Below are 22,237 nucleotides of genomic sequence, written 5' to 3'. Positions count from 1 at the left end.
CAGAGCCTCTCCATGGCCTCTGCTTCAAATCCTGTCTCTGGGCTCCTGCCTTGGGCTCCTGCCTTGCATGGTGGACTGTAAGCTGTAAGATGAAATAAAACACTTTCCTCTCCAAGTAGCCTTTGGTCTTGATGTTTACCACAGCAATGGTAAGCATTCTAGGAAACAAGTATTTAGTTAATAAGTATAGTATTCTCAAGAGAGGGTTAGACTTAGGATGCAATTTGGGCATTCAAGAATATAGATGGTGTCTAAAGACAGAAGGTCACGTGATCTCCCTCAGGGAGAGACTGTAGGGGGATTTGAAAGGGTTTAATTTAGAGAAGAAAACAAGGCTTTAGGGTTGAGCAGCTATGCTGTGTACTTATATTTAGTACTAGCGAAAATTATTATAGAGAAGACTCTAGTGCACCTAGGAAACAGCAGTCTGATCTGTAAGGTTCTTGCAGCAAAAGTGTGCACCAGGCTGGCTGTAGCTCAGTGGTGCAGCCCTTGTCCAGTGTGTACATGGTCTTGGTTACATCATCAGCACTGGGAGCGGAGAGTGAACAATACAGCTCATTAGCACAGAAAACAAGAAAGGGGCTGAGAGGATTCCCCACAAAGAACAGGAAAACCGTGTTACCTTCTGTACTGTACCTTTTGTGACCTTTAAGCAGAACAGCAAGGACGTAAGTATATCTGGTTGGGGTGAAGAATGCTTTTGCACCGTGTTTGTGACTGTCCTAGGTCTCTACTTAGTGAGAAGTGAGCAGAACTCTGACCAAACTCATGAGCTCTTCAGTCAGCAGAACCAGGTTGTAATCCTGGCATTAACACTGTGGAGATTTGCCGTGGGGCCTTGGTCTCCTTGTCTGTAAACTAAGTGTAAGAATTTGTAACACCCAGAGATGCAAGGCTAATTAAATCAAGTATCTCTCGAAGGGTTGGCATGGGGCCACCAGGCTGGTAATGGTCAGTGAACAGTTGTGCTGCTATGCAGTGACAGCACAGGAAAACTCGATGTTAAGCACATCAAATACACTAACACCAGAGGGACTGCATTCAGGAATTTCTTGCAAAGCACAGAGCAGAGTGTGCCTTTTTAATATGAACTCCACGTCTAATGACAGGTCAGGTGTCAGGACCCCTGCCTTTTCTGAGAAGACTTAAAGCAACATGTAATTCTGTCTAGAATAGCAATGAGCTTGGCCTTGGATGAAAGAGATCCACTCCTGATACAGTGCCTGCAAATTCCTAGGTGATTCACAGACTTAGACATGAAGCTGATGAATGACTGTGCCCAAGAGTGGACTAACAACACAAGTATTTAGGAGCATTTATCCAGAAGAAATGAAGAACTGGTGTTACACCTTACATTTGGTTAAACAGGATTTCCAATTTTAAGAATAATTTTCATCTTTTAAAAAGATTCCTTTGGCCTTGATATACTGGATAAACTGGGCGGGGCAGCAGGGTGTAAAACTGTGGCTTAAAGGAGACCAGTAACAACCAGTGACGTTCTTTTTATGTTGAGCTGAAGCTCTGTAAACAAAAGAAAATGGTGTTGTGCTTGTGACAGGGCAGAGAGAGCTAGACTCACGAGCCAGCCAAGTTAAACCACCAATATCTTGGCTATTCAACAGGAATTTAGTGTGTGTGTGTGTGTGTGTGTGTGTGTGTGTGTGTGTGTGTGTGTGTGTACAGGTACACATGGCAGCCAGCAGTTGATACTGGGTGTCTCCTATTGTTCTCCAGCTTATCTGTGCATGTGGCATATACTTGTGCACACGTGTGGAGGATGAGTGCATCCGTGTGTCAGTAAGGAGCTAATGTTGAGCTGCCTTCCCTTGTGACTTTCCACCTTATTTGTTTTTCATTTTATCTTTTTAATTTTGAGACAGGGTCTCTTCACTGACTCACTAGACCAGATGGCAATCCCTGGCCCCCTCTCCCTAGTGCTGAGGTTGCTGACACCCACAGGAACACCCAGCTTTTACGTGAGTGCTGAGGCTCCAAATTCAGGTCTGTGGCTTGTGTCCTCTGAGCCTTCCCCTCAATCCTTGCACTTTTTTTTGTAATAGAGTCTCTCACTAAGTTTAGAGCTCATCAACTGAGCTCAACTAGGCAGCTATTTATTGCTTGTATATATTGTATATAGTTATTGTACTTATTGTATATAGTTTTTCTCATATTAGTTATAACTTTTTTTTTCTTTTTATTAGAATAGAAGGGCAAATATGGTGATATTTTATTTGTGCTGGAATGTGATTTTATTGGTATGTTAATAAAGTTGCCTGGAGATCAGAAGTCACAGCGAGCCATAATCAGGAGTCAGGCCGTGGTAGCACATGCCCTTAATCCGATCACATGGCAGGCAGAGTCTCTGTGGTCAAGGACACATCCAAAGCAAGGTGACCTGAACTTTTAATCCCAGTACCAACCATAGAGACCTGGAGGTCTGTATAGACAGGCAATGATGAAGAAATCATGTGGTTGGGTTTAGAGCCAATAAGAAGGCAGAACAGAAAGGCAATAAAAAGACAGGACACAGGAAGAAGGTCTCTCTCTCAGGGGAAGGACGGCAGCGAGTGGTAAGATAAGGTGGTCTTAGCTCTTGGCTACTGCTTCTGATCTCTGGGCTTTTAACTCTGCATCTGGCTCTGTGTTTCTTATTTAATAAGACCGTTTAGAATTTCATCTACAGGTCAGTGTGCTCTGGGGATCTGCCACTCCCCACCTCCTCAGGGCTGAGATGATAGAGTTAGGGACTGACCTTGGCTGTTTTTTTCTGTGGAAACTGGGTACCTGAACTCAGATCCTCATATTTTTTTGGCAAGAACTTTACCAGTGAGCCATCTCCCCAGCCCACGTGTATATCTGCTTACATACACATGATTTTTGATAACTCAGTATCTGCTGTAAATCAGCATTCTCCCAGTCTGTTGCTGCATCCAGGGGCTCAGCTCTTGTGTTTCCACCACCTCCGTTAACCCGGTCCATATTCCTCACAGAAAAGGAAGAAACTCCATCATTACACAGAGGTTCTCCTGTTTGAGTCTGAAAAGGACACAGGTCTCGCTGGCCCATTTGTGGGATAGAACTTGTCTCACTGCCCTTCTCAACTGCCTGGTGGCAGGGAACTGCACCCTTCTACGCACAAATCAGGACAAGAATTTGAAGACAGTACTAAAGAACTTAAGATGAGCTCTAGTGGCTTTTGCCATGGTCACTGAGGTCATTCTGGTGTGTTTCTAATATGGAAACTCTGCCTATTAACTGACCTACTTAATATTGGTGGCACAGCTGCTGTGTGTAGTGATCTCATGATGGCATTTGATGTCTCTGGGCCTTAAAGTTTTCACGTGAACACTCCAGAGGGACATAGGGTGCCGTGAGCCTGTGGCACCTCATGTTTGGTGGTGGCCACAAACCAGCTACATCAGAGATTCTGGACCCCGTTTCTCCTGTTTCCCAACCCTTATTTTTCAGTCTTCCTGGACATTTGCCAGCTAGCTAGTATCCTTCGTAAGACTCCGAGGCTGCTAACTGGCACAGCCTCCTGTAGCATGCACAGAGACAGGGGCTGTCCAGCCAGAAGCAATGGTCCTTCCTCCACATTTGTTCTCATTGTTTTCCAGTTTTATGTTTATCTCACAGTGCTTGTCTCTGAAGACTTCCTATCTCCTTTTTGAAAAGTAAATATAAGTTTATATCATGGCATCAATTACAAATAAAAATACTGATGAATAGATTCTTAATTTTTAGTGAAAGCAGGTATCCCACTGTGTTCTAGAATATTCTAGAAATATTTCATCCTTTTATTTTGGGATAGTTTATTAGCATAGGGTCTTTGTCTTTGCTTAGGGACATTCTAGAGTCTCCTTTTATTTCACCTTTTATCTCTTTCTTATTTTCAGAAAGTCATTTCTTGGTATTTGTTGAATTAGTGTTTGGAAAGACACACTGTTGGGTTATCTTTCCTGTACCCCAAATTCAGCAACTAGACTTTCTTGGGTAATTTAAATTTTGCTTTCACATACTAAATCAAAAATGTTTATTCCCGCTTTTCAGAGGACAAAAGCTAAATGATTGTGTATGAGTGTGTATATGGATACACCTGGGTAAGGGACACGTATACACACACACACACACACACACACACACACACACACACACACACACACAGAGAGAGAGCATGGTTTGATGGTAAGTCAGGGACCCAGATGGGATTGGCTTGTAAGTGGTTTTGGCTGTTGTTTCCACCATCTATGATCCTAAAATGGAAAAACAAACAAACAAAAAACTCCTGTAGTTTAGATGGCTTTCTGGGTAAGGAACTAAGTTAGAGGTTAGTCGGAGGGGAAAATTGACAGGGTAACTAAAAGGTAAGCCTGGTGTGCCTAGAGATGAACAAACGTGTAGCTCTAACACTCTGACACATTTAGATCAAAATTGACATCTTAATGAGCTTGGTGTGGTTTGAAGAGGAAATGTTCACATGGGCTTATGTGTTCGTACATTTGGTCCCCAGCTAGTGGTTCTTCTGGGGACAGTTATGGAACCTTATGGAGGCGCAGACTGGCTGGGGGAAGTAGATCACTGGGTTTTTGGGTTTCAAAACTTGGCCCACTTCCTGTCCTCTCTGCTTCCTGTGTGTGGACGAATCCACCCGCATCCTGGTTACCAGGCTGCCCTATGCTCCCACTGCCAAGCCTTCCCTGTCATGACAGACCGGATCCCTTCTGGAACTTTAAGCCTAAATACACCCGTTCTTCCTTAGTTAGAGTCACTCTTGCTCTCATAAACACCAGAACCAAAAGCATGGGGAAGAAAGGGTTCATTTCAGGTCACAATCAGGTCACAATCACTCACCAAGGGAAGTCAGGGCAAGAACTCAAGACAGGAACTTGGAGGTAGGAACTGAAGCAGAGGCCATGGAGGAATGCATCACTTGTTCCTTGCGGCTTTCTTAGTCTACTTTCTTATAGCTGAGGACCATCTGCCCAGTGGCAACATTGCCTACAGTGAGCTGGGCCCTCCCACATCAATCATGAAAATGCTCTAGAGACGTGTCTGCCAATCAAATGGAGGCATTTTCCCAATGGACATTCCTCTTCCCAGATTACTCTAGCTTGTATTAAGCTGAAAAAAAAAAAAAGTAACCAGCACATTTCCCTAAAGTTTCTTTTGTCAGGAAATTTTATCACAGCAACAGGTAGGTAACTAATTCAAGACTACACCTAAATGTTCCCATTATTGAAATCAAGGTGAATTAAGCAGGAGATGGAATGGGCTTCCAAATCTATGTGGATTAGGCTTGTCTGTCTCATTGTGTCCCTAAACTGTTTATTTTCTGTATTATGTTGTTTTCCATATGCCATTAATGTCCTCTGCCATACTGTGGCTTGAGTTCCATGAGACTAGAAGTCCCCTCTAAATTCCTTCGTTCCTACAGGTTCAGTTCAACCAAAGTGCTCTGCCTGGCTTGCCTATGGCAGGGATCACTATATTACTATTTAGTAAATATGTACTGGTTGCTTCAGTAAGTAAAACACAGTCCTTGACTTCAAAGAGTTGTTTTAACTTGTGAGGGAAGCTGGGAATGGATATTTCAAAACTGAATGAATGTGTCCTGTATTGCAGGAGTGTGAAGATGTGACAGCTTTGATCAGGAGAGAAAATTTAGGGTGTGTAAGATGAATCTTAAAAGGTCTTATTAATAAAAAAAAACCCAGAGCCAGATATTGGGGTGAAAGCAGAGAGATCAGAGGGACAGAATAAGCCACAGCCACAAGTTCTTATCCTAGGAAATCCTCAGCCAAGAGAGAGCTACTTCCTGTATACTCACACCTATATCCTTTCTGTCCCTGCCATCTCACTTCCTCTCTCCGCCCAGCTATATCACTTTCCTCTTTCTGCCCAGCTCTATCACTTCCTGTCTGTTTGTACAGAGCTCCAGACCTTCATGGTTAATGATGGGATTAAAGGTGTGTGCCACCATGCCTGGCTCTGTTCCCAGTGTGGCCTTGAACTCACAGAGATCTGGATGAATCTCTGCCTCCGGAATGTCAGGATTAAGGACATGTGCTACCACTGCCTGACCTCTATGTTTAATATAGTGGCTAGCTTTTTCCTCTGATCTTCACACAAGCTTTATTTTTTAGACCACAAATAAAATATCACCACAAGGGTGGGAAAAGTTCAATGCCTCATAGTTGAATCAAGTACCATTTCTTAGAAAGTGGAAGAAAGGAATGATTTGGATTTTAAAGTGAGATGTGGAACTTAATAAAATGTTCCCAACAGGCCTGGTCAGTATATTGCTGTATTGAAGGCAGTGTTCCTTCAGGTAAATCCCACTTTGTGTAACCTAATATGCCACATGTAAGTTTATTAGCAAATCTATTATAGCATCAAATTATTACTTCACGTTTCTCCTGGATCAGTATTGCATTCTATGCCAGCATTGATGATTATAAAATCAAAACATCAGGGCTGGAGAGATGTTTCAATAGTTAAGAGGGCTTGTTGCTTTCTTAGAAGATCTGAGTTCAGTTCCTGGCACACAACTGTCTGTAATTCCCAGCTCCATGGGATCTGATGCCCTCTTCTGGCCTCTGAATCATTTCCCATGCTGTTCAATCAGACAGAGATACATGCATATTCATATATATAAAAACAAAATTTAAAAATATTACTCAAAATAAAACTATCTGGTGATTTGAAAAGTGTTAAAGATGCCTAATATCCTGCAGTATCAAATATTGGACCCAGACTTAATTCTTTACATAAAAATAAATTAACATATCTATCCCATTTGTATGTAACTTTGCTTTTATCTTTAATGAATGGCAAAACTTTATGTATTCCAAAGAATCATTTGAAGACAAATTTCTGTATGATTTATTATCAGTAAATGTTTAATTTGTATACCTATTTCATGTTCCTGTGACCTGGAGCCATGAAAATTTTTGAGTGAAAATGAGTCTTGGGTAGGAAAACTTTTAAAGCCTCTATCTACAGCACCTGGGATGTGGCAAAGGGGGAAATACAGAAGATAAACTTCTAGTAGCTGAGAGGTGGCACATGACATGTACATCTTTTAGGAACTTGAAACAGAAGCCTGCCTGTGGTCACTTCATCAACTAGAGTTGCATTTTTATCACATTAGTCCAAAGCCTTGACCTTGAAGCAGGCAATCAAGATGAGGGCCCAGCCCGAGCTATCTGGGCCTCGGGGTTGGTCCTTTTGTCTTTCTGTCTCTCTCTATAGCATGCAGACTTTGTCCTAATCCTGATCGTGGCTCTACCTACAGGTCTTGCATTCCTGTCCCAGCAGGCTAAGGCCAGATCGTGAGGGCCTGGTGACTCACAGGATCGGATCGAGTGTGGATTACATTCTCCAGGCAGAAAGCAGGTGATGAGGGATTTAGGCAGAAGAGCCAAGGATTTGCTTATTCAGGCAGTTGGGAGCAGTGGACAGAGGGAGGAAGAGCAAGAAGGAGGCAGCTGGGATGCTGGTAGGTCAAAAGATGGCTGTGAGTGGAATGCAGGATAGATACATGGCTGAGTTCTACGGTCTCTTTCATTCTGCTTAAGTCATACTGCCCATGCGTATGGAGAGGACGTTGACGTCTAAATGTGGTATCACTTGGATGGGTACTTTCACAGACTGGCTGTGGAGTAGGAAGTTGACCTAAGCATCGTGGCAGATAAGGAATGACCATCCCCATTTTATGGATGAAACCATTAAAGACGCAAACAATTAAGCCTCCCCGTGAGTGGGAAGTAAAAGCGAACTGATTATTTCTGAATCCGGTTGTGGTGACTTCACACTTGTGCTACTTTGCTGGTTACATGCGGCATTCATGCAGAAATCCAGTCATCCAATCTTTTCCCTTAGTCTTCTTCTGTTTTTCTCAGCTCTCTCAAGGTTTCTGGACCCCCTCTCCCAACAATGTTTCGTAAGTTAAACTCGGGTTGAAAATATTTACGGAAAAAAAAAGGAAAGGATTTCTTGGCTGCTGCTTGTTGTAGAGGCATACTCATTTCTGTCCTGTTTTGTTCCGGTTTCCCTGTATGTAAACAAAAGTAGAATTTGCCATCTGGCGCCATCTCGTGGCTCCTTTAGACATTGCACAAGAGAGAGCCTTCGGTGAGCGTCAGTGTTTGCCTGAGACTTGCTGCCATCTTGAAGTCATGCTGTTGATGAGTTGCTGTAAACCCCAGAATTCTTCACGTAGACCCAGGGACAATAAGCACGAGGAGTGATTGTCCCTCTAGCCTTTCAGCCCTTTGTCACCATTTTGGTTGGGGACTCTAGTTTTCATGACTTATTTAAGGTCCCACAGCTGCAGGCAGGTGAATTGGATTTGGACCACTGCCTTCCACAATGCCAGTCATTACGGGGAAGATGGACAATGTCTAGGATGTGATTGGAGGCATCTCTAACATTTATCATACTCACCAGTAACTTCTACGTAATAGCCACTTTAAAATGGATTTTGGATGACTGTGAATGTCCCATCTTCTAGGCTGTAAAAGCTAGTAATAAGAAGCTAGTAAAAGCCAATCATGCCCAGAGCCGTCCTGTCTCACGGGTGCCATGTCCCCACACGCCCTCCTCACTGCTGTTGTTTAGCGGCATCTCTTTACTATAGGTACAGCTATGGAGTCACAGTAAGTGTGTGACTCAGGTGTCATTCTTGGGTATTCTGAATCCACTTACTTCATCAAGATACCTATAGGCAGAGAATGTCCTAGCTACTGGCAGAAGATACGGTGACCTACTCACAATCCTAATTCAGTGACAAACTCTCATTGCATCATAATTTATCTTTACCAGGGACCTTTATCCATAATAAATGGAACTCTGTGTACCTATATTTACAATTTCTCTCTTGTGGCTTTTTCTGTTTGGGATTCTCTAAACACTAGTAGAAATAGGTGGCAGTTTAGAACCAAAAACTTTTGATAAGAATCATGACATTTCCACTTTATAAATCTGTAACTACAACTCAAGTTACTAAGGCTTAATTTTCAGTGGCATTGAAAGACTAGAGATGTGCAAAGTATTGAAAGCTGTTTGTGGTACGCGCATACAGCTTATGTGTTAAGTGAACAGTCAAAGTTATCACTGTTGTCACAAAAACAATATCCATCTAAAAAAATATTTACAAATCTTCTTTTTCCATTTCTTTCTTTTCTGTCCTGAGAATGTAACCCAGGCCTTAAGATGTCAATCCAGTGCTCTCCCCTAGCTACATCCTTAACCCATACTTTAAAATCTACTTTTTAAAAACCAGCTGTGTATGTGAGGTTATTAGAACCAGAGCGTTATGTAGCAGAGGAACTCATTAGCTTCTGCTCACGACCCCTGATGGTGGCTTCCTGGTGAAACAGGTGAAATTTCTCAAGAAGGTAGATATTTAACGGTACCAATAGGAAACATCTGCGTGGATGGATATGGAGTGTCAATATTAAAAATGCTGACTGTAGCCGGGCGGTGGTGGTGTACACCTTTAACCCCAGTACTCGGGAGGCAAAGCCAGGCAGATCTCTATGAGTTTGAGACCAGCCTGGTCTACAGAGTGAGATCCAGGACAGACACCAAAACAAGACAGAGAAACCCTGTCTCGAAAAAAACCAAATAAATAAATAAATAAAAATGCTGGCATAAACCAGGTGCGGTGGCTCATGCCTGTAATCCCATCATGCCAGAAGTTGGAGACAAGGATTTTTGTAAGTTTGAGGGCAGCTTGGGCTACAGAGAGAGAGAGAGACTTCCTCAACTGTCACCACAAAGTAAGTCATTATATTTTTATTGTTTGATTGGGGAGGTTCTGAGCACAAGTACCTCTGTGTGAATGGAACCTTCACACCAATTAGTTCAAATTCAAGAAGTACTTAGTTTATCACAACCTAATTTCCCTGCTCTGCAAAGCAGTCCTACATCCACTGCTAAGGTATCTTAGGTCAACGTTTAACAATGTCTTTCAAATGTGTGGATTCTCTGGTTCATTGTGATATCTCCGAGGCCTTCTAGGGATCCACAGTTACCATCAAGGTTCCTCTTGATTCAGTCAAAAGCTTTCACTGTACAGTCAAGTTAACTAGATCATAGGTATGAATAGATCACCCATGGAGGATAATGAGGTCCTTATGTTTACAGATAGTACTAGAGAAACCAGAATGTTAAACATTTTCTCTTCAATGGAAGAGATTTATACCTGTTCCATCTAGAAGCCTGGAGTAGATGTTGGTTATAGCCTGGTAATTTTTGCTATTCTGTAGAGCCACGCTTCACCTGAATCCCTCTTATGTGAGCATTGTTTCTCAGTCAACAGAACCCATCCTTAAGGAAGAGGTCACAGGTACTTTGCAAAGGGGTTTCAATGTAGTCATGCCTTAAACTTCGTTGTGATATTTGTCACGAGGGAATTTTTATCCAAAGTACACTGTGTTTAAATATGTCAATGACAAACTGTTTGGGCTCAGACTTCATAGTTTGAACCAGCCCAGCTAACTCAGTCATATTGAAAGAGGTTTCCTTCTTGCCTCTCATGGTTTATTTCCCTGACAGTATAGTGTTTGCAGGGACCCCCACACCAGGCATCCAACATGAGAGGTTCAGTCCTCAGAGAAGGTAAGAAATTTGTCTTTAAATAGAAATTAGGAAACTTGAACCTCTTACACAAGGGGTAGTGTCTGTAAGACAATGTAATTAATATGGCTGCTTCTCAGTGCTTTGAGATAAAGCATTTTATACGATTTTTGAGATGTTTGTTAAGATCCAGAGGAACAAATATTCATAGCTCTGCAACCTAACATTCACAGTGACTAATGTAAAGAGGGCCCACGAAAGGGGAGATAAAATTGCTGTCAGCTATTTTACAAGCTGTAGTACAGTAGTGCATTGCTTGACCCTCTCAGGAGGAGGAGAAGAAAAGAGAAAAAGAAAAAAAATGAGAGAGGAAAAAATAAAACTCTGATGGACACATCTTGGCATGTCTTAGCAAGTCTTGGCAGGTCTTGGCAGAGCTGGGCAAAGGGACTCTGTGATTACTTGACCCAGGCCAGCCATGCATTTTGGGGGCTCACCCTCCCAAGCAATCTGACTGGAACTCACAGCCCTCCAGCACCTCAGCCCTTCCACTGCCTGGGTTTGAATACAACACCTGAATTCCCAGGAACAGTGAGCGAAGACCTGCCACCTGCAGCATGACCTAGGTCTCAGCTGCCCCCAGCTTAGCTTTTGTTTGTGCACTCCTAGAGCACTAGAACATTCGAAAGAAAATAGATTCACCCTGTAAGACTGCTCAAGACCAGCACACAAGCACTCACTGGAACTATGCTATATTTAGTTATACTAACTTTAAATTTTTAAGATTAGTTTTTTTTCACTTTAAAGGATAATGCTTTTTCTGTTTTCCAAAATCATTTTTCCCTAAAGGAAACACAACTTAAAGTATGTGTTAATCAGTAGAAAAGGCCCAATGTTCTAGCATGGAGGTGAGGTTATGCTTATTTCTTTCTAGAAAATGTACAAATTCCCAGATGGCTCCCACTTCACTGTATCCAACCAGAACAGAACGCCAGAGACCACCAGACAAATGAAACGTCTAAAGACAGAGGGAAAACCCATCAAGAGGAGATGCTCCATAGGAAGAATAATTCGATGACTTGGGAAAACCAAGACTAACTCATCAAGCTGAGACTTTGGGGAAACAACAAGGACACTATACTATTGACTCAAAAATGATGCTGTTATGTTACTGACTGTATGGCATGCTGATTCTCAGACTGTCCACACAAAATCCAAATGCCTTTTGTCAGGGTTGTTGGAGGGGAGGGCAAAAGGCACATTTGTAATACAAGACATTATGATGTTGTTTTGCCATGCTAAGGATTGTTTCTATCCTTTAGGACCAGTTGTCTGGATAAAAGATGGTGTACAAATATTTAGTGACTTGAATGGGAGATATTTTGATTGGACAAATCTATCTGAGCAGTCCAAACATAATAATATGGATTTTAGCATGATTAAGTACCCTTTGTAAAACTCTAATAATGGAATGATGGGTGTAAAGATGAAGAAGGAAATGGCTGATGTGTTGCTTACCAAAGTGGATGCACAGTAGAGCTACCATAGATTATTTGTTTCTCTTCAACAATCTCCTGGCATGTGTTGCTTTCATGTGTCAGACTTGCCCCATATTTCTGATCATCAAACTACTGATTTACACAAAAAGATCAATAAAAAATCTCTCACGGTTTCAATGGCTTTCCCCTTTCCTTGGCCTCTGTTAGCTGTTCTTATCATTCTCTTATGCTTGCCTATATTAATCAGACTGGTCATGGAGGCAATGCATTCAACCATAGCCTCTATTAAAGCCACTATTTTTTTTAAAAAAAGTTAGAAATGGGAAGAGATAGAAGGATGTGGTGATATTTTGAACAATAAAATTTGCCGGAAGATTAGAAGACAAAACAAACCATTAGATTAAACATAGAGGCCAGGCAGTGGTGGCACACACCTTTAATTCCAGCACTTGGGATCTCACACCTTTAATCCCAGTACTAGGAAGGTTGAGACAGGAAGTGATATAACTGGACAGAGAAAGGAATATAAGTGGGAGAAGACAGGAACTCGCTCTCTTTCAGGCTAAGGAGCTGGTGAGATAAGAGGTGGTGGCTGTGCCTTGTTCTGCTTCTCTGATCTTTCAGCTTTCACCCTGATATCTGGCTCTGGGTTTTTATTATAAGACAATTTAGGATTCACACTACATAAGGACACATGGTCTTTGTGCTCACAGATAGCATTAGAGCAACCAGAAATGTTAAACACATGAGCTTTTCTCTTCAGTGAAAAGGATTTACACCTGTTCTGTCCAGAAGGCTGGAGTACATGTTGTTTATAGCCTGGTAACTTTTGCTATTCTGTAGATCCTGGCTTCACCTGACTCTCCCTTATCCTGAGCATGGTTTCTCAGTCAATAGAACCCATTCTTGTGGAAGAGGTCACAGGTACTTTGCAGAGGAGTTTCAATGTAGTCATGTTTTAAGCTTTATTGTGATAACTGCCATGGGGATCCTTTTCCCCAAGGTGTACTGTGTTTAAATATGTCAAAAATACACCACTTGGGGTCAGACTCCAGAAGTTTGAACCAGCCTAGCTAACTAAGTCATGCTGAACTGGGTTTCCTGATTGCCTTTCATGGTTCACTTCTCTGCCAGTCATAGCATTTGCAGGGACCCCCACATCCCTCAAGTCAAAAGCTAGCCCATTTCTGAACAAGGAAATAATCTGGAACCTCTGTCATCATCTGATTCCTCTATCAGTGTGTGAGAGATTCGTATGAATCCCAACTCTAATGTTTTATACATGTTGTCAGCACTTTTCCATCTCTTTCGATTATAATATTATTCACTCAAAGCTATTGTTTGGATCAGACTCATTCTTTCAAAATTAGCCTTGCTCTAAGAAACAATGCCAGAAATTACAGATTTTACACACTTGATTTTTCCCTTAATTGCTGATGAGAATAATATGCAACCACAAACATCCCTTACAAAAACTATCTGTGAACAGTAGTAGTTGGTTTTCTCCTATGTCTGTGGCCTATCAGATCTCTGGGTCTTGACCACTTGAGCAGCACTGAGGTTCCTCCTCATGGAGTGGGCCCTAAATATAATCAGATATTGGTTGGTAATGCCCAAAAGCTTTGTGTATATATAGTATGGCATCTGGTTTTGTGGTTTTAGGGAATTCCTGTGTTTCAGTTTGTTTTGTTTTATTATTATTCTTTAGATGTCTGTTTGTTTTCTAAGGAGAGACGAGAAGAGTGTGGATTCCAATGGGAAGGAAGGTGAAGGAAACCAGAATATATTTTATGGAAAAAAATCTATATTCAATAAAAGAAAGAAAATGAAAAAGAATGTATTCATGTATCATGCAGAATCATCTCAGATGCCACTAGTGACAATAATGTACAGCCCAGCCCTTATCCTGGTCATCTCTCCAGGCTAGGAATATCAGTCTTCTCTCTCTCCAGTGACTTCATTCCCCTTTCATGTTTCCATGGTTGTTCAGGACAATCTTGTAAGGATGGAGTTTTAAATCATTGGGAAGTAAGGTAAAGGCCTTGATATTCTGGAAAGATAATTTAATGCAGATCTGAAGCGACACCCCAGTCTCTAATGTGAACAAAAATAACATGTCTGGGGAATGGTTCTTTTGATATAGTTTCTGCTTATTTTTCCTGTCTACAGAGACTCTGGTGGATGGACTCTGATTCACTGTAGTAAAGAGAACATGGAAGTTTGATTCAGTCTGGCGTGTACTGTGAAAGCCCGTTCTTGGGTTCCTCATGGCTTTACCCAGCAGGTCCGCATAGAGGATGATTAGGACCACGGGCTTGAGTGCAGGTGTCTGAGATGGTCTGCACTTGGCTGTGCTGGGGGAGGAGGTCTTTTGCTCCACCCCTTGTCGTCTCTATAAAAACCCTGGGGCAGAGACAGTCGGGGCCCGTTGGATTAGGTTCCAGGCCCTCTCGAGGCTATCCTTTATTTTCTATCTGTTTGTCCCCACAAGATTCTCCACAATAAATTCTTCTAATATTTCCTGCTGCTTGCACTCAAGAAAACTCTGGGGAACTGTGAGGGTGGTTGGGTAAACGCCTCACAGTGTACCCCCGCCATTAGCCTTATCTCAGTTTGCAGAGTCTCTGTAGCTGAGATGTGGATACTGATCCAACTCTGTCCCCCTCTCCTAGAGCACTAGAACATTAAAAAGGAAATAGATGTGCGATGTAAGACTGCTCAAGCCTAGCACACAAGCACTCACTGGAAATGAGTCTCTGTGAATTAACTGTGGTAGAGCACAGGAGCCTACACTTGAGCTTGGGCTATTTTTGAGAAACTGTGGAGGTTTGAATGAAAATGGCCCCCATAGGCTCACAGGGAATATCACTATTTAGATTAGGACATATGGCCTTGATGGAGGAAGTGTGTCACTGGGGCGGGCTTCAGGGTTTCAAATGCTCAAGCCATGCCCAGTGTCTCTCTCTCTTCCTGCTGCCTGCCAATCCAGATGTAGAACACTGGACTATCTTTGCAGCACCACATCTGCCTTTATGGCACCATGCTTCCTCCCATAATAAGGAACTAAACCTCTGAACTGTAAGCCAGCCCCAATTAAATGTTTTCCCACATAAAGAGTTTCAGTGGTCATGGTGTCTCTTCACAGCAATAGAAAGCTTAACTTAGACAGACTGTTCCCTACCTATTTTCATGGTAGCTTGCTCTACCAAGTCTCATGTCCAGGCTCTGTAAAATGGGCACAGTAGTAACAACTATGCACAGTGTTATTCTACGGAAGAAATAAGACATTGTAAACAGGTTTCCCAGTACCTGATGCCAGGAATTTGACAAATCCAATTGTGACTGTGACAGCAAGGCTAGTCTGTGTTTTGAAGATCTCCAGCCTCAAACCCCATTCAATATGAGGTGGATGCTTAGAAGGTACCATTTCAGAAACCATGGGGGGACTGTGTAGGTGAATTTCTAAACAGTCTTATTAAATAAGAAACACAGAGCCAAATACAAGGGTAATAGCCGTAGAAATTAGAGCAATAGTGATAGCCACCAAACTAACCTCAGCTCACCACACTGCCATTGTTTCCTAAGAGAACCTCTTCCTGTCTAATCTGTGCCTTTATTGCCTTCCTGTTCTGCCTTCTCATTGGCTCTAAACCCAGCCATCTCACTTCCTCGTTACTGCCTGTCTATACAGACCTCCAGGTCTCTATGGTTGGTACTGGGATTAAAGGCGTGTGTCACCACGCTTGGCTGTGTCCTTGAACACACAGAGACTCTGCCTGCCATGTGATCAGATTAAGGGTGTGTGCTACCACTGTCTGACTTCTGTTTATGGCTGGCTATGACCTCTGATCTCCAGGCAAACTTTATTTATTAACATACAATTAAATATCACCACAGGACTGACTCAGTTTCCCCCATTGCAAAGGAGGAAACATCAGGTTACAGCTCAGTTACAGCAACTCCCTCTTGCATCACCTTCAGGTAATTACTTCCAGCCAGGTAGATGCAAAAGCATCCAGCTCCTCCCAGAGATAACAACGCTGGACCTACTCAGGGACTCTAGTGAAAGCGGTCAGCATCCCTCTAAGAGAAGCAGCTCACTGCATGGACGGCAACTGCTCTGGGGAACAGAACCCTCCCAAAGTATCCTTCAGGTGCCTTTAGAGAAACAAGAGCTGCATGTTAGAAGGAGAGGGAGGAGGGACGGAGGAAGGAAGACGTGTTCAGACTGGCCGCTTTGCAGAACTACTTTTGTCTTCCCACTTTCCTTTCATGAGATGACCAGATGTGGCTTGCCCTGTTGTTCTCTCGCATCCTAGTTTGTTTCGCTTTTCCTCAGTGTGGTGGTTGATCTTGACTATCAGATTGACAGAATACTGGTCAGAAATTCTGGTGGGGAAGTGTTTGCAGATTGCTTCCGTGGAGTGGCAGGCAGATGGGGTGAGGAAGAACAGCATCATTGGGTAGGCTGAGGGCTTGGATGGAACTCCAGTGAAAAGAGGAAGGCCCTGAGTGGACGGCTACTCTGCTCTCCCTGCGTGGACAAGTGTCTGCTGCCATCCTGACTCCCAGGAGTCAGAGCCCACACTCTTCAGCCTTTGAACACTGGCTTGTTCTAGCAAGTATTTGATAAGACTGAGAAAGCAAGAGGGGAGAGGGCAACCAATGACTTCCTTTTATTGCCTTGACAATTTCATGTCTTAAAACATACACATTATAAAGTTTTGAAGCATCTGAAACTTTTTTAAAAAGCATACACAATGAGCTATGTTCATAATTCATCATTTTAATATGCTACCCTCTAGTGGTGACTAGAACTAGATCCCCCCACCCCCCACCCCCCCAATTTTATTTTATTTTTGAGAGTCTCATACATGTATATCATGTGTTTGGATCCACTCTACCCTCCAACTCCTTTTATCCCTTGGTTATTGCCCCATTCCAAGTGTTCTTTCACAAACTCACTGAGTCCATGTAGTGCTGCCAGTAGTCCCGTGGGTTCATCTACCGCAGCACGGGTGGGCTCTCAGGGACCAGATCCTAAAGAAAACTGAGTCTCCCTCTCTAAGCAGCTGTCAATTACCAATGGCTCTCCACCTAGTGATGGGCTTCATGACTGCCTCCCTATCCTGGGATTTGGCCCGACTTGACCTTTTGCAGGTCTTATGCATGCAGTTACAGCTGCTATGAGTTCATGTGTGGGACTGTCCTGATGTGTCTTGAAAACAGTTTTGCTATAGTCATCCACCATCTTTGGCTCTTAAAATCTTTCCACCCCCTCTTCTGAGATTACCCCCTGAGCATTGGGAGGAAGGGGTGTGATGGGCTGAACACCCCGAAGTCTCTTGTTCTCTGCACACTGACCACTAGTGGGTCTCTGTTAATCACCAAATGCTGTAAAAAGAAGCTTCTTTAACTAGGGTAGAGCCCATGTTTTAATTCTATTTGAAGAGTGTATTCACTCATTTGGCTCATAGTACAGGGATAAGGTGAGTTTAAATTTCCATTCATTCTCAGTGCATTTCCTAGAGTGGTCCACAGAACTGCTGCTCCACACAGTTTGGGGATCAAGCTAAAAGCAAAAGGATCAGATTTGAATGCAGCCTTTTACTGGATTCACTCTCCCCAATTTAGACCATGATGAGAATTGCCTCTCACAAACTGGTTGTGTAGGAAGTTTTCTGATTATTTTTTGTTTCAAGATACAATTGATTTTTATAGCATTTTAATGACTGTTGCCTTGACATTTTTGACAGATATTCCAGAATATCGTTTGTCTTGGTAGATGTTGGCATCAAGTGATTTTCTTATGACACTCTTGGTTTTTAGTATGATGAAAGGTTTTCACTTGTATGTGGACATTTTGTACCCTGTGTTGGGAGACTAAGTATCCTATTGAATTCTTCCATGTTAGCAAGTAGTCATCCGTCCAGGTATAAGACACACTTCTCAGCCCACTGTTGTCTCTGGCTTCAGACTCTCAGAGTCTCTGTGTTGGTGTTTTGGTCTGTTTGGGATATGTGGCCCCCCACAAGCTCACACTGGCTTCTGTTGTGCAATCTGAGGACATAGACGGGTTTTCTTTGGGGCTGAACTCAAAAATCACTGGACTGGCTGTAGAGTTTCAGCTCAGAATAGAAGAGGATGGTTCCTAGCTGGTGAGGTGGTAATTGGGCTTCCTCACTGATGCCTTGTGTGATGTTTCCAGTGAGAATCATTTATGATCTGGGTGAAGAATGAACTAAACTGGTATGTCTTCTTTAACAAGATCAAGGATTGGGAACTCCATGTCTAGGTCACCTCCAGTAAAGTCTAGAACCATCTTGCTTCCACATTCAGAATCCTCCCCTGCTTGTTTTGTGACCATTTCTGGAGTATAAAGTTCATCATAATGGGGAGGAGAGGGATGTACTTACCTTACCATTGTACCCTGGCCAGAAATTAATCTTAATGAAAAACACTCACTTTAATCCAACAATTCTATTTTTACAACAATTTGGCAGCCACAGAAAAGGCCCCGTGTGTCTGTCTGGGTCTTCTTTCTCATTAGCTTCATTGCCCATAGTCCTCATTACCCTCCCCACACTGCTCCTGCCTGTCCAGGTAGAATTTCAAAGTGCTTTTTTAGAGTATGAAAAATTAGTGGCAGAAAAATCACAGTCACAACAGGACGATGTTTCTACTAAGTTAAACAAAACAGAGCGGTAGGATAGGGAGGTTTTAACATTTCAGGGTCTTTTCGGTGTGTTAGACTAAATGGGATACAACATAAAAAGAGATGTGAGATTTATCCACTTAATTTTAAGATAAAACATAACATTTCAACATTCTTAAGAGTCACTTGTACTTAGTATAGATCAAAGTGAAATGACATAGAGCCCTGAAGGCAGGTCATTTTACAGCAGTGGTTTTTGAAAGGAAGTAGCAATGAGAATTCAGCGCATTTATATTTTGAAAGTGGCTGTCTTATCATGAAAGGATAGATTCTATTGCTGCCATTAGTTTGCTGTATTTTTTATCACACTAGTTGTTTATGTTTTGTTTTTGAGTAGGGTCCTCATGTGGCACAGAATAGCCTCAGACTCACTATGTAATCAGGACGACCTTAAATTTCTGATCCTCCATTTCCCAAGACACCACTAAATTCACACTCATGATTTTCATTATTAAAAATAATGGTGTGTGGTGATCTATTGTGTCCCCCAATATGTTGTGCATCCTAATAAACTTATCTGGGGTCGGAGGACAGAACAGTCACTAGATAGACATAGAGGCCAGAAAATGGTGGCACACACACCTTTAATCCTAACATTCTGGAGGCAGAGATCCCTTCGGATCTCTGTGAGTTCAAAGTCACACTGGAAACAGCCAGGCATGGTCATTCACGCCTTTAATTCCAGGAAGTGATGGCAGGAAGCAGAAAGGTATAAAAGGTGTGAAAAATAGGAACTAGAGTCTGTTAAGCTTTTAGTTTTTGAGCAGCAGTTCAGCTGAGATCCATTTGGATGAGGATTCAGAGGCTTCCAGTTTGAGGAAACAGGATCGGCTGAGAAATTGGCTAGGTGAAGTTAGCTGTGGATGGTTCTGTTTCTCTGATCTTTCAGCGTTCATCCCAATACCTGGCTCCAGGTTTGTTTTTATTAACAAGACCTTCTAACAATTTGTGCTACAATGGTTATTAATATTTTTAATTTTGATCAAAATCAAGATTTGGCTAAGTCATTTTGGAGAATGAAATGACACAAATGTAATATTCCTATGGAGAAAACCATAGGGTTTGTTGCCAGTTGTCCACATAAGTCTTCCAGTAAGTTAGAATTTTACACAACTCTTAAAATAAACCATGCAGGTTGTATCAGTTAGTACTTTAGACGAAACCATTCATTCATCAACTTTCATTCATCACCAACACATTTTGGACTAATTATCTAGCTGTGGTAGCATTCTGCTATGTGGTGAGAGGCTGCACTCTTCCTAGACAAAGACATCATTAAATGCATGTGCCTTTCAGCAAGTCCAAGGGACTTCTGAGAAAGCAAGTGTTCTAAAGCAGGATAGAGATGAATACGAGCCAGGATAATACTGCAGTTAGCTAAGTCTGAAGATGCTACTGTGTGTAGGCTTTGCACCAACTGCAAGGAGACTCCAGCCATCAGGGTCCGCCTCCACTCTCACACAGGACAGAGAAAGAGAAACCATGGTGGTCTGTGGGAGTGCTTGGTGCCTTAGGAGGAGCTGGGACTGGAAAGAAAACAAAGGAAAATGGTGACAAGGCAAATGGAAGAATAAAAGAAAGTGAAAAACGGACACAGGGTTCTCCCTGCCACCTCCCGGTGACCTGAGGGTGAGAATGGCTAACATTCCTGCTTACCTATCCACACAGGTGCAGATGCCTGGTACTGGGAAATCATTCACCAGCTTCGTATTCCAAGGAAGCCTGAATTTGAGACCAACCCCATTGTCTAGTTTGGTCTTTATTCTTTATTAAAATTCTACTACCCTTGTGAGTGATTAATTTGAGAATGGACTTATTTTTAATCAATACCCAGGTGAGACCACAAGAAATTGGAGAAGTTCCTTTTTGCTTAAGGTGGAAAAATGACTTAAGCGAGAAATAAATGCTCATCTCTCCTCTCCTGCCTGTGGATGGGTACTGGAGCCATGTTGCCTGAACCACCATAGCCACCTGTGAATGGAGACAGCACAGTGAGCCGCACTGCAAAGCTCCTCTCAAGTGACTCTATTTTTTATTTGGGAAGATGTGAAAATGGACCTTCCTTTTCTTTTTCTTTTCCTTTTTTTTTTTTTGAGACAGGGTTTCTCTGTGTAGTTTTGGTGCCTGTCCTGGATCTCACTCTGTAGACCAGGCTGGCCTTGAACTCAAAGAAATCCACCTGGCTCTGCCTCCTTGAGTGCTGGGATTAAAGGCGTGCGCCACCACCGCCCGGCTGACCTTCCTTATTTTTAAAGCCACTTTTAGTTGTATTTTTTGTTATTTACAGACAAAGACATCAAAATAAATTGTTAATCAGATAGAAAATTAAATAAATATTTGGCATCATGGTGTGTGTGTGTGTTGTCTGTGTATGTCTGTGTCTGTGTCTGTATGTAGAGGTCAGGAGTAAATCTTGGGTGTCATTTCTCAGGTAACATCCACATTTTTTGGAAATAGTCTTATGTTGGCCTAAAAGTCCCAAGTAGAATAGCCTGGATGGCCAGTGAGCCTCAGGGGTCCACCTGTCTGCGTCAACAGTGCTGGGACTAAAAGTATATCTTACAAGGACCCCATGCCTGGCTTTTAAAAAAAATCAATTATTTATTTGTTTTAAAAATTTTCATTTTACATACCATTCACTGTTCCCCCTTCCCTTCTCCCACTCCCCTGCCACTCCTCTCCCCCTCACCCCCTCCTCATAGCGGGTAAGGCCTTCCTTGGGGAGTCAGCACAGGATGGCACACCAAGCTGGGGAGGACCAAGCCCCTCCCCACTGCATCAAGGCTGAGTAGGCATTGCACCATAGGGAAAGGGCTTTAAAAAGCCAGTTCATGTACGCAGGATAAGTCCTGGTCCCATTGTCAGGGGACCCACAAACCGATAAAGCCACACAATTGTCACCCTCATTCAGAGGGCCTAGTGGGGTCCCATGAAATCTCCCCTGTAGCTAGAGTTTTCCTGCCTGGCCCACAGTCAGGACAAATCTGTCACCTGTCAGTCCCACAGCCACTCAGACCCAACAAAGTAAACACAGAGACTTATATTGCTTACAAACTGTATGGCCGTGGCAGGCTTCTTGCTAACTGTTCTTATATCTTAAATTAATCCATTTCTATAAATCTATACCTTGCCATGTGGCTTGTGGCTTACTGGCATCTTCACATGCTGCTTGTCATGGTGGCGGCTGGCAGTGTCTCCCTCAGACTTCCACTTCCCAGAATTCTTCTCCTCCTTGTCCCGCCTATACTTCCTCCTGCCTGACGACTGGCCAATCAGTGTTTTATTTACTAACCAATCAGAGCAACACATTTGCCATACAGAACATCGCACAGCACTCCCCAGCTGTCAGCCCAGAGTCTGTTAGCCCCCACTAGCTTGGATCAGCTGTCTCTGTGGTGGTTTTTCCCATAATGACCTTGTCCTGCCTTGCTCCTATAAT

The 22,237-nt window shown here is 42.7% G+C and overlaps 1 long non-coding RNA gene across 1 annotated transcript; it reads left to right on the top strand.

Moving 5' to 3' along the window:
* The first annotated feature begins 552 nt into the window (after window positions 1-552).
* LOC128107761 (uncharacterized) lies at window positions 553-12,260 on the top strand. The gene is made up of 3 exons (XR_008217207.1): window positions 553-671; window positions 1,884-2,004; window positions 11,519-12,260. It is a non-coding gene; the product is annotated as an uncharacterized LOC128107761 (long non-coding RNA).
* Window positions 12,261-22,237: the final 9,977 nt, after the last annotated feature.

This window comes from Peromyscus californicus, unplaced genomic scaffold (assembly GCF_007827085.1).
Source record: "Peromyscus californicus insignis strain IS unplaced genomic scaffold, ASM782708v3 Scaffold_12__1_contigs__length_115047231, whole genome shotgun sequence".
In the NCBI taxonomy this organism is placed as follows: Eukaryota; Metazoa; Chordata; class Mammalia; order Rodentia; family Cricetidae; genus Peromyscus; species Peromyscus californicus.
The sequence above is the reverse complement of the archived record's forward strand: the minus strand, read 5'-3'. Positions and strand labels throughout refer to the sequence as shown.